This window comes from Pristiophorus japonicus, chromosome 18, assembly GCF_044704955.1.
Source record: "Pristiophorus japonicus isolate sPriJap1 chromosome 18, sPriJap1.hap1, whole genome shotgun sequence".
NCBI lineage: Eukaryota > Metazoa > Chordata > Chondrichthyes > Pristiophoridae > Pristiophorus > Pristiophorus japonicus.
In genome coordinates this window covers 112259057-112271863 of record NC_091994.1, presented here as the reverse complement: position 1 = coordinate 112271863, position 12807 = coordinate 112259057, and the positions used below count along the sequence as shown (strand labels likewise).

The 12807-nt window shown below is 44.7% G+C and overlaps 1 protein-coding gene, 1 non-coding gene and 1 pseudogene across 7 annotated transcripts in view; all 3 read right to left on the bottom strand.

The window, feature by feature from the left end:
• The window catches only part of mib2 (MIB E3 ubiquitin protein ligase 2), a 297823-nt gene that overhangs the window by 262489 nt on the left and 22527 nt on the right, over positions 1-12807 (bottom strand). Inside the window, exon 1 of one of the 6 annotated variants that reach the window (XM_070860598.1) lies at positions 2784-2850. The exons of 4 other annotated variants lie outside the window; for them this stretch is intronic. The gene's annotated coding sequence lies outside the window, so the exon portion shown is untranslated. Of the gene's footprint in view, positions 1-2783; positions 2851-12807 lie in introns of those variants that run through there. One more of the 6 variants, XM_070860600.1, reaches the window with a different exon arrangement.
• On the bottom strand, positions 10370-10566 carry LOC139229438 (U2 spliceosomal RNA). The gene has a single exon (XR_011587717.1). It is a non-coding gene; the product is annotated as a U2 spliceosomal RNA (small nuclear RNA).
• Positions 10691-10928, bottom strand: LOC139229462 (U2 spliceosomal RNA; annotated as a pseudogene).

Genomic DNA, 12807 nt, shown 5'->3' with positions numbered 1-12807 from the left:
GAAACAAGATCTAATGTTGTGATGCTTTTCAAGGACATGAAAGTGGCAGCACAAACTGGTAATACGCATACGGGATCCTTGGCTTTATAGAGTAAGACAGTGCAAAAGCAAGGAAGTTATACTAAACCTTTATAAATCACGGGTTTGGCCTCAGCAAGAATATTGTGCCCAATTCTGGGCGCCATACGACAGGGAAGGATGTCAAGGATTTGGAGAAGGTGAAGAGAATATTAACCAGAAAGACACCAGGGATGAGGGACTTCAGTTACGTGAAGACACGAGAGAAGCTGGGGATGTTCTCCATGGAGAAAAGGTCAAGGGGATACTTAATAGAGGTATTCAAAATTATGAGGGGTTTTGCTAGAGTAAGTAAGGAGGAACCGTTTCCAGTGGCAGGTAGGTCTGTAACCAGAGAACACAGATTTAAAATAATTGGCAAAAGAATCAGAGGGTAAATGATGAGAATGGTTGTGATCGGGAACGCGCTGCCTGAAAGGGCGGTGGAAGCAGATTCAAAAGTAACTTTCAAAAGGGAATTGATAAATACTTGAAAAGAAAAAATCTGCAGCGCTATGGGGTAAGAGCGGGGCAGTCAGACTACTTGGATCGTACTTTCAAAGATCCAGACCAGGCACAATGGGTCGAATGGCCTCCTCCTGTGTGGCAAGATTCTATGATCATATGAGAACGATCTTGTGGAGACACAGGATACAGCCAGCAGCCAAAAACAATTCTGAAGGTATTCCGTTAGTTATCTTGGACATGTCCTGGTGTCTAGGCAAGTTTTGGTAACATCAGTGAAGATATTCTTGAGGCACTATTAGAACAATCTAAAATACAGAAGCCAAAGTATGTAGGATAAGGAGGACAGAGAAGATTGAAAAACATGAACAGAAATAATTCAAGAGGTTTCATTCATCAGTGGACTTAAGATAACCAACTTGGACAATGTGATTTCAACTGAACCTCTTGCCTGGATTACTGCTTTTTTAAACCATCGATATTTTAATATTTATAAGGCATTGCAGAACAATACTTCACACTGCCCGTAGACTTTCTCTTTCAAGAGCAACTGCATTAATGAAAGCTCGGTGTTCCACTAGAGTAGGTGGAATACTTCACAATACTATAACCACAGATTCATATTGTACAGAATGATAAAAGACAAAACATTCCCAACCTCAGCACAATTGCTACAATAATTGCTATTACAAATTCTTCCCAATATGACCTCTTGCCAACGGTAAATACAAGAGACCTTGGAAAAGAAACCTATTGTGTAATGTATAAACTCCTTAAATAAAACTATCTCCAGATATTTGTAACATTTTAGTGACAAGGATACACTGCTATTTTCAGTCATGGGATCCTGGTACTATAATCTATTCCATCTGACTAAGTCGCTTGCTACACTATACCACACATTCACTTGTCACATGCAATGAAAAGACCGACCATAAATACAGCATTTGTGCTGGTGCCTATAGCTATCGATGTCAGGTTAAAGTCTTTGCCTTTGCAACAAACACACAGGGCTGGCTTTTCCGGTCCTTTGCGCTCAGAGTTTTGTGAAAGGCGGCGGTGAGATCTCCAGCGCCCTGCCGCGATCCTCTGGTCGGGTTTTGCAGTGGCGCTGAGCAGCACCGCCGGGAAGAGCTGCACGGGGCGTGCAACGCCCCTGGTTACAACACCGCCGCGAGTTTGAGATCCTGCCCGAACCATCCGCCTGGAACTGCGCCCGCAATGACTGCCTGGGAAATCGGAGCAGTCCGGCCATGCCGGCGGCGGAGAAGACGGTAAAGTACTACAGAAGTGCGTGCGAGTGCTTTCTGTTTGAACTTTGTGTGTTGCGGTGGCGTGGGCAATGTTTTAGGAATGTTTTTGTGGAGGGTTTTTAGGTCCCCTCTCGGACTGCTCCTGGCCCGGCTCTTTAGATCGGGGGTGTCCCATCCTTGTGCCATGAGGGGTGTACAATGCCCTCCCCCTTGGCGCTGTGCCCTGACACAGAGCCTGGATGCCCAAACTTACATACTGAGGCGCAAACTATTCCCAGCCGATAACTTTCCCACCCCGACGCTATTATCGCTCGAAAACAGAAAAGCCGAAAATCCGGTCCACAATCTTGTTCAGCAGTCCAGGTGCTCCAGTCAGGATAGGAGGGAAGAATAAAAAGGTTGAGAATTAAAAGTATTTTTATCAAACTAGTAAAGTTGTAAAAAGATTTGTTTTGACTGAAATGAATCACTTAGAGAAACGTTAACAAGGAGTGGCAGAAAAGCAGATGGAACTAAATTTATTGGAAAAAAATCTATATAAAAAAGAGTTCATCGGAGAACAGTCTCAAATTAGGAATAAGCAAAGAAATGAAGTTCCTCAGAAAACATGTTGTTACAATTAGCAGAGCTCTTATAGAATTACTCACAGTAAATCACTGTTTCACAATGATTAATATTAAAATGCAGAATGTACCAACAAAGTTAGCTTAAGTGATTAGAGAACATGGCTTTCCCTATCATTTTCTCGACTCACCAGCACTTTCATTTTAATCCATAGTATATTTCAAAATGCATCCCTCAACAGCCTAACAGTGAAGGAATTTTCCAGTTGGTTTGCAGTGTCAGGACATGCTCTACTTATTGGCAATTTAATCCAAGCTCTGATTTTAAACAGCAGCCAGCTGTTATAGTGCCACCTGGAACCTTCCTTCACTGATCACTGGGTCGAGAGGGGTAACGCACGGACATTTTTTTTTAAATACTGCTAATTTAATGCCAACTGCTTACCCGGAGAAAAATTCACTGGCACTGCAAAGTAAAGCCTCCTGGAATTGCCTGAGATTTTAGCAATTTTCTTTGGCAATTCTTAGCAGACCTCAGGTGTGTGTCCGTCAGTAAATAAACATTCCCTCGGAAATAACGTTCCAGTCAAACTACCTCAACACAGTTCCAAAATTCAGGTTTTACCGAGAGGTTGTTTTGTTGGAAAAACAAGCTCATAATGATCAGCTACTTGGTTTCGATTTGTAGTGCATATTCTCTTCAGGGAGTAATAATGGAAGGGAGCTTTCTCCGCACTCCACATGCTCAGGCTGTGACATACTGAGAAATAGGCACAGGTGCTTGTAGTTCCTAAGTCCTATTAACAACAGGCAGCAATATCACTGGCTAGACCCTGAACTCAAGCCCTAGGCTTCTCAAATGTTTTTAAAAACACATCGTCATACACAATTTGTGTAATAATTTTCTTCCAAATTGTGGAATTTTTATATTTTTATCATGTTACAAGCCTGATTTCCGTCTGTACGTTTCTTAGCTGGCGATGTCCAAGACGGCGGTCAAACGATTTGGGGGAGAAATTCGGTGGCACCTCATTTGGTAATTTTAGTGACTTGCAAAAGTTTGCGCCCTCCGCCCAGAAATGCGTCAGAATCGGTCGAAGAGCTGACATGGGCACTAAATCAGCCGTTGCACACCAGAGCTGATGGGGTCGCTAACAAAAATGCCGGCGCTAAATTTAACCGAATCATTGCGCATGCGCCGAAATCCGATTCAGATCCCGGGAAAAGCCGAGCCTTGAAGGCGCGGCATAGTAACACACCCATTAAAGTTTCCAACATCACTTTTTCTCAAGCTGAACTGTTATGTCTGTCTGTTGTTGCGAACTCGGAAGCTCACCACCATGTAAACGTGCAAACGTTTAAATTCTGTGACCTCCGACGGAAGCGCTTCCTCATCCCTTTAAGTAGTCACCAGTTAACGACTCTGCAAGCCTGTCCCCACGGGGTGGGTGTTGTACCAGGAATATGTCAGGCTCGGAGTGATTGTCAGCAGGCAGGCGCTAACGGTTTGCGTCCCCGGTGAGCCTCTGATGAATTTCCGGTCGGGGCGCTAAAAGCTACGGTCGGTAACCTCTTACGCTCCCATTCATGCCCCCTCTGGCCGCTAACTGAGGCGTTAGACAGCCCTTGGAGCTTTTTATTGGCTTTCTCACTGCTCTTCACTTACTCAGAGCTACTGATAACTGACAATTTTTGATTGGACGTTTTATTGACACTTGAAGCTTGGCAGCGTCCATTTTCCTGGTTGCTATATGTTAATTGACATCACCACCTGAGGTAACTACAATAACTCGGAATCTAATCCATCAGCAGGGTCCCTGACCAGCAAGTCTACAACAAGCTCCCAAAGTGTTAATTTACACAATGTCACAAGTTCTCTCTCTAAGCCACAACCTAACCTTATATCAAATCTGCAGAGGCCCCAACATAGATAAAAACGTGAAACAAACTAGAATGTGAATTTTGGGACTTTTTTTTTTAAAAAAAAGGTAAATTTTGATATTTTTCTGTTCAACTGCCCTGCAATTGTTGGCAATATTTGTCATACAAATCATTTTACCTGGAAAGAATCACTAGACAATAAATTCAATGTTTACAGAGATCTATTATAGCAACTAATGAACCAGTGCTGGAAAACCCAGAAATTGTACCCCACCCCCTGCCCACCGTCCCCAAAGTGCTGTCGGTCCCATTCTCCTCTCCAACTGCTGAAAGACCCCAGGAATCCAGAGTGAGCCAAACCCACATTCCACCCTGCATTCTGCCAAACTCCAGGTTCTCCTTCCACCATGCTGCCATACCACAGTACACCACCCCAAGCCTCCAAACTCCACTGCTGTCAAACCTCCTCCACATTCTCGCTCACCTTTCATCAATCCTGCCCAGAATTTACATATCTTTCACTTCCACCCACTCCCACAACTAGCAAAAAGCCCTATTGCCATTTTCAGGATGATTCAGTTTTACATAACATAAGAATTAGGAGCAGGAGTCAGCCAGTCGGCCCCTCGAGCCTGCTCCACCATTCAATGAGATCACGGCTGATCTTCTACCTCAACTCCACTTTCCTGCACTATCCCCATATCCCTTGATTCTCTTAATATTCAAAAATCTATCGATCTCAGCCATGAATATACTCAAATTCTGAGTCTCCACAGCCCTCTGGGGTAGAGAATTCCAAAGATTCACCACCCTCTGAGTGAAGACATTTCTCCTCATCTCAGTCCTAAATGACTGACCCCTTATCCTGAGACTGTGACCCCTGGTTCTAGACTCACCAGCCCGGGGGAAACATCCTCCCTGCATCTACCCTGTCAAGATCTGCAAGAATGTTTAACTTCCTTAAGCAGAAACTGTGCTTTTACCAAGATAAAGGCAAGTTACCAAAATAGTAAGCAATTTTCCTGCTTTTCCCAGCAGCATCCTGTAACTTCCCGTCCACCGTTCCCAACCACTATGATACACCTTCCCTGACTCACACACCCAACAACTCCTCTCCCAATACTCTTAGCAACGTCACCATCACAATCCTAGTTCTCCCACATCCCAGGACCATCCTGTCACTACTTCCACATCCCAACACCGTGCTCCTATCACACTACTCCAATACAACTCCCTTCCCAATATTTCCACATCTCAACATCCCTCTGCTCCCCTCATACCGCAATATCCGAGTCCGAACTACTCCCACACCTTACAGCACCCTCCTTCTGCCTCTGAAACCGCATCAACTCCTCGCCCTCCTCCTCAGTACTTCGCATCTATCCATCTGCAACTTGAAGCACGTACATTGTTCTGGATTCTGGACCTCAATGCAAGACATAAAATTCACCAAACACCTAAATATTTAATAATAATCAAGAGGACTTATTTACAATCCCCACAAAAATGTAGACACAATACACAATTCAAACCTAAAAGTACAGCCAACAGTCCTACTGCACTTTTAATAAAAAATTCCAATGAATTATTGTTACCATAAATCAGTTGTCCTGATAACATATTATACGTTACATAGCATAAAACAGCATATCTTTTGCCTCACCATGAGCAATGCCACAAGTGATCCACTAACATCCATCTAGCATGCATCACATTTTAAAGCAGCGAATATATAACAGCGAAATAAATTATTCCTGTCCTGGTGGCTTTTCTGACTTTGATAATGCCACTCTTCAAGAGCAGCAGCTAGGGATTTACAAGCAGGACCGACTCGAAATAGATTTGCCTCAACAATTAGCCTTTAATTGACCCCACAATGTACCTACTTGGACAACTTCCCCACAGGGAGTCTGACCATTGGCCAAAGAGATGATCTAGATCACAACTGTGCTCCAGCTCAACTGTGATCCATGCCCCAAAGTGCTGAGGCACAATGCCATGGGAGATCAGCTGGTATATTCAGAAAAATAATGGTTGTTTCTTGAAGGCGTGTGTTTTTAATCATTCTAATGATTAAAGCGCGTCAGCTGTGCCTCAGTGGGCAGCACCCTCGCCTTGGAGTCAGAAGGTCGTGGGTTCAAGTCCCATTCCAGAGACTTGAGCACATAAATCTAGGCTGACACTCCAGTGCCGTATTGAAGGAATGCTGCACTGTCGGAGGTGCCGTCTTTCCAATGAGATGTTAAACCGAGGCCCCATCTGCTCTCTCAGGTGGACGTAAAAGATCCCACGGCACTATTTCGAAGAAGAACAGAGGAGTTATCCCCAGTGTCCTGAGGCCAATATTTATCCCTCAATCAACATCACTAAAACAGATGATCTGGTCATTATCACATTGCTATTTCTGGGAGCTTGCTGTGCGCAAATTAGCTGCTGGGTTTCCTGCATTACAACAATGACTACACTTCAAAAAAGTACTTCGCTGGCTTTGGGATGTCCTGAGGTGGTGAAAGGCGCTATATAAATGAAAGTCTTTCCTTCTGATGGGAGATATTGTTATTGTGGTGCAGAAACTGTTTGTTGCATAATACCTCTATGTCAAACTCTATGTATTGAGTGTTTCCCCGTTCTTGGCCAGCAGTGGAGTGGGGCCTTAGGAGTTTGGACTGTAGGTGGCTTTGACTGCAATGAAGAATCCTTGCACATCATGGCTGTCGGCCAGTTGTTGTATTTCCTGTGCTTTCTCCATCCAACACCTGTTCTTTAGGTCCTGGTCTTTTTTGTTGGACCTCAGCCTTGAGCCGTCTGTATGGTGCTTTGCTGCTCCCGAGATGGGTTGATGCTAAAGGCTCAGAAATGCTCTGCGCTTGCGATCTATTAGTTCTTGGATCTCCGGATCATTCTCATTAAACCAGTCCTGATGTTTTCTGGTTGAGTGACCAAGCGTCTCTTCGCAGGCAAAGACAAAGGTCCTCCACCAGCCTATCCTCGCCGCACAGCACTGCCCCCCCAGTTATCAATATCCACGCGCGGCCCTGGACAACGTGGACCATTTCCCTTCCCTCGGGAGCCTTTTATCAACAAAAGCAGACATTGATGAGAAAATTCAACACCGCCTCCAGTGCGCCAGCGCAGCCTTTGGCTGTCTAAGGATCAGGCCCTCAAAACTACCACCAAGCTCATGGTCTACAGGGCTGTAGTAATACCCACCCTCCTGTATGGCTCAGAGACATGGGTCATGTACAGTAGACACCTCAAATCGCTGGAGAAATATAACCAACGAGTGTCCTCGTCCAGGCCAAGATCCCCAGCATTGAAGCACTGACCACACTTGGTCAGTTCCGCTGGGCAGGCCACATTGTCCGCATGCCAGACACGAGACTCCCAAAATAAGCGCTCTACTCGGAACTCCTTCATGGCAAACGAGCCAAAGGTGGACAGAGGAAACATTACAAGGACACCTTCAAAGCCTCCCTGATAAAGTGCAACATCCCCACCGACACCTGGGAGTCCCTGGCCTAAGATTGCCCTAAGTGGAGGAAGTGCATCCGGGAGGGCGTTGAGCACCTCGAGTCTCATCGCCGATTGCATGCAGAAGACAAGCGCAGGCAGCGGAAAGAACGTGCGGCAAACCTGTCCCACCCACCCTTACCCTCAATGGCTGTTGTCCCACCTATGGCAGGGACTGTGACTCTCGTATTGGACTGTTCAGCCACCTAAGGACTCATTCTAAGAATGGAAGCAAGTCTTCTTCGATTCCGAGGGACTGCCTATGATGATGATGACTGTATTACATATGGTACTTAACGTACACCACATTCAAAGCACCCAAAAACATGCCAAATTATGGACTGCAGTGAGTCCAAAGATATAATTTATTCCTGGGATTCACATGACGTCCATAATCTACTCAAAAATCTCTCATAAATTGTGAAGTATTTTGAAAGTCGCAATTAAATTTCAACCTTACTACCATACCTGTTCCAACCAATTTATTTTACAATAAATTAGAAACACAAACTACCAACATAAAAGAGTGTGAGAAAGTACTTGCAATTTTAAGGCTAAGTTGCAAATCAACAAAAAGAAATGGAACCTGAAACAAATTCCAAATTCTTATCAGACAATAGATTAAAAAAAAACAAGAGTGTTTATCTAGAATAAAGGCAAACATTAAACTCATCATCATAGGCAGTCCCTCAAAATCGAGGAAGACTTGCTTCCACTCTAAAAGTGAGTTCTCAGGTGGCTGAACAGTCCAATACGGGAATTACAGTCTCTGTCACAGGTGGGACAGACAGTCGTTGAAGGAAAGGGTGGGTGGGGAGTCTGGTTTGCCGCACGCTCCTTCCGATTGTTTTCTGCATGCTCTCGGCGACGAGACTCGAGGTGCTCAGCGCCCTCCCGGATGCACTTCCTCCACTTAGGGCGGTCTTTGGCCAGGGACTCCCAGGTGTCGGTGGGGATGTTGCACTTTATCAAGGAAGATTTGAGGGTGTCCTTGAAACATTTCCTCTGCCCACCTTGGAACTCCTACACGGCAAGCAAGCCCGAGTAGAGCACTTGCTTTGGGAGTCTTGCGTCGGGCATGCGGACAATGTGGCCCGCCCAACGGAGCTGGTCAAGTGTGGTCAATGCTGGGGATGTTGGCCTGATCGATAACACTAACGTTGGTGCATCTGTCCTCCCAGGGGATTTGCAGGATCTTGCAGAGACATCGTTGGTGGTATTTCTCCAGCGATGAGGTGTCTACTGTACATGGTCCACATCTCAGCCATACAGGAGGGTGGGTATCACTACAGCCCTGTAGACCATAAGCTTGGTGCCAGATTTGAGGGCCTGATCTTCGAACACGCTCTTCCTCAGGTGGCCGAAGGCTGCGCTGACGCACTCGTCGGTGATGTCTGCCCTTGGTGATAATAGGCTCCCAAGGCATGAAAAGTGGTCTACGTTGTCGAGGGCCGCACCGTGGATCTTGATGACTGGGGGGCAGTGCTGTGCGGTGGGGTCAGGTTGGTGGAGGACCTTTGTCTTACGGATGTTTAGTGTAAGGCCCATGCTTTCATACACCTCGGTGAAGATGTTGACTATGACTTGGAGTTCAGCCTCTGAATGTGCGCACACGCAAACGTCGTCCGCATACTGTAGCTCGACAACAGAAGATGGGATGATGTTGGATCTGGTCTGAAGGCGACAAAGGTTGAAGGAGTTCCCATTGGTTCTATAGTTTAGTTCCACTCCAGCGGGGAGCTTGTTGAGTGTGAGGTGGAGCATTGCAGCGAGAAAGATCGAGAAGAGGGTTGGCGCGATGACGCAGCCCTGCTTGACCCCGGTCCGGACATGGATTGTGTCTGTGGTGGGTCCGTTGGTCAGGAGCACAGCCTACATGTCGTCGTGGAGCAGGCGGAGAAATTACAGCGATAGTGAATGATGCATCAGATTTTAAACTATTGTATAGGGCTGAGCAAATGAAACCATTTGCATTTTTTTCTGTTTTATTTAACTCTCTAACCTGTGATCCAGCATAACACAACTGGTATCATTCACTCAACACTTATGAAAAACTCTTTGAAAAGCTCTGACATTATTGCAACTTACTACGATGTTCCCCAATATTACACACGACACGTGGCACTTGAAGTGCATTTCACATTTAAAGCATCCAAGTCACAATTGAATGTATAAGTGTTCGGTGAAAAATAATTAGGTGCAGAGTCTAAATTGGGGTTGATTATGCACTATATATTGGTATAATTACAGTGTTGTCGGGAGCAGTGCAAGTCCTCATTATTGAATGGCTTGCGGGTTTATTCTGTACGGTCTCTTCAAAAGGAAGAAACAGATATATTATTTGAAGATAAAACCCAGAATGAATCATTTGTAAAATCATGAGGAATGATCCTATTGCAATAGCGCATCTTTGCAGGGTCATAAAATGGAAATGGAAATCATGTGTAACATGCGGCCAATTTGGTATCATCTATTTTACATCCCCGCCAAAGTTGAAAGCTTCGGTGTGGACGTTTCTTCATACTTACATCACCCATATTTTTTTTTTAATGTTTTATTCGTTGCCAATCTTTCCAATTCTTTGTCAGATCATAAACGCCAGAGGTCACCTTGGGCCCATTCAAGGATCACTCTGCGCCAATGTTTTTGCTCCTGGAAGTACTGCAATACCAGGTTCGTGCCATGGAGGTGGACGGGGCAGGCCCCCCACCCACCTCATATTTCCAAAAAGCATAGGAGAACCACCTTCCTGATCCAGGGAGAACCACTTTCTGGTCATGGTTACTCCCCTGTCAGGTCAGTTACGCATGATCTTAGCCAAAAGGCCGAGAAGCGATATACTTTTTTTTTTTGAAATTCGTAGCCAATCGTTCCAATTCTTTGTCAAATCACAAACGCCAGAGGTCACCTTGCACACGCCAAGGATCATTCTGCGCCAATGCTCTTAGCCAAAAGGCCTAGATCCACTGCACCGTTCCTGGAAGTACTGCAATACCAGGTTCGTGCCATGGAGGTGGATGGGTCAGGTCCCCCACACACCTCCGTGGAGGTGATGGGTCAAGCCACCCCACCCACCTCCTGTTTCCAAAAAAGCAAGCATATACCTTCCTGATCCAGGGAGAACCACCCGGAGGTCATGGTGGCTACTCCCCTGTCAGGTCAGTTACGCATGATCTTAGCCAAAAGGCCGAGAAGCGATATACTTTACCTCATTTAAAATCATATGTCTGCACACTCTCCCTGCCGACAAAACCTTGCTTCGGTTGTCGCTTTTCTCATCACACTTCTGCATCAATTTTTTCCATCATACATCGCAGGATCGCTGTAATTTGGGGACTGCCACTCAACAATCAATGCACGATCACGGCATTAGGATACTACCCAAGTGCCAATCCAAGTCTTGGCTGTAATAGTCATGGTGGCATTCTGGGTTGAGTTTTACAATTTAATTGGTCACCAGTGGACCAATCAGCATGCAAATGCTAACTATTTATACAGACACAAAACCAACTATATAGGTAAGATATTGAAATGTTCTTACAAAATATGTTTCTTGCATTGTGAATATTTCCTGTCACTGCTTCAATCAGGATTCTTAAAGGAGAAAAGAAAAAAGAAAGACTTGCATTTATATAGCACCTTTCATGACTTCAAGACGTCCCAAAGTGCTTCACAGCCAATCAAGTACTTTTTTGAAGTGTAGTCGCCATTGTAATGAAGGAAACTAGGCAGACAATTTGCGCACAGCAAGCTCCCAAAGATAGCAATGTGATAATGATCAGATAATCTGTTTTTATGTTATGTTGATTGAGGGATAAATATTGGCCCCAGGACTTTCAAATCCAATGGCTCCCATGCCAGCATTTGCAAAATAATGCAGCTAGCAAGGTTAGAAGACATTCTTAAATTGTACTCAATTAACATTGTCGTGGGGGAGGGGTGGGCATTGGAAACTGTGCAGAACTTGCTTCTGGAATGCTAAGCAAGTTGGGTCGAGTCCATATTGGAGCAAATTGTGCATCGTATCTGGAAGGAATTATCACAATGGAGAGCAAAGATGTTGATTTGTGCCACGCAGCAAGTTTTGAATCTCAGCTGGACTATAAAGCAAGGGGTGTCAATAACAACTGACAAGTGGTTCTCTAAACAGAGAGCCAGGAACATTGGGAGGCAAGTTAACTTGGGGCCCTTCGAGAACACCTAATACCAGCCCCGGGTAGAGACCTGGCAGTGATTCACAGCCCTTTCCAACTATGCAATGCAATCTGTGGGAGTGGTGAAAAGAGATCTAAATGCGAACACAAAAATATTTTTAAAATGGCAGAAACAGAAGCTACAATATAGACTAAACAATTATTTTGACATTAGTAGAATATTATGTCTTAAAGATAAAGTATATATAATTGCAAGCTGTTAGTAAAAATCACAGATGTAAACTACCTCATATACATGTCAATACTCAATGAAAATATTCTCTCTGCCACCTTTTAAAATTAATTCTCCACAGCTGGCTTTCAAAGCTTTTTATAGGTAAAGTTTCAGATTTAAACTATCAATTTCTTAACTTTTACTTCAGAGAGGGAAAGCTAACTTAGACATTGAGGTCGAGACAGACAGACAACGCGAGTGATTCTGGCTCCTGTGCTTTCCTTTGTTTATACAGGATACAGAGAAATATAAACAGTTAGCATTCCCATAATGGAACTCCACAATCCCCCACATTTTCTCCCATAACTGCGCTCTTATTCACCTCAGGAGCTCCTATTTACTGCAATCAGACTTTGTGATCTTGAAAGGACAGGCCTGACTGAGCTTAGCTCCTTTGCAGCAGCAGAATAATACATTGTGCATGACGCGGTCCAGTGTCTGATCAACATCTAAATGCTGATTGCGGAGCCTACCATGAGCAATGCCACGGGAGACCTGCCAGTTATTAAAGACTAAAGTGCTCTCTGAATAAGTCACTTCAAATCAGAGTTCGAAAAGGCTCAATTCGCCCAGCTGACAGACTTCATTAACTTCACACTCTACAACTTGTATTAGCACGTCATTCAACACGGCAATAACATTCCAAACAG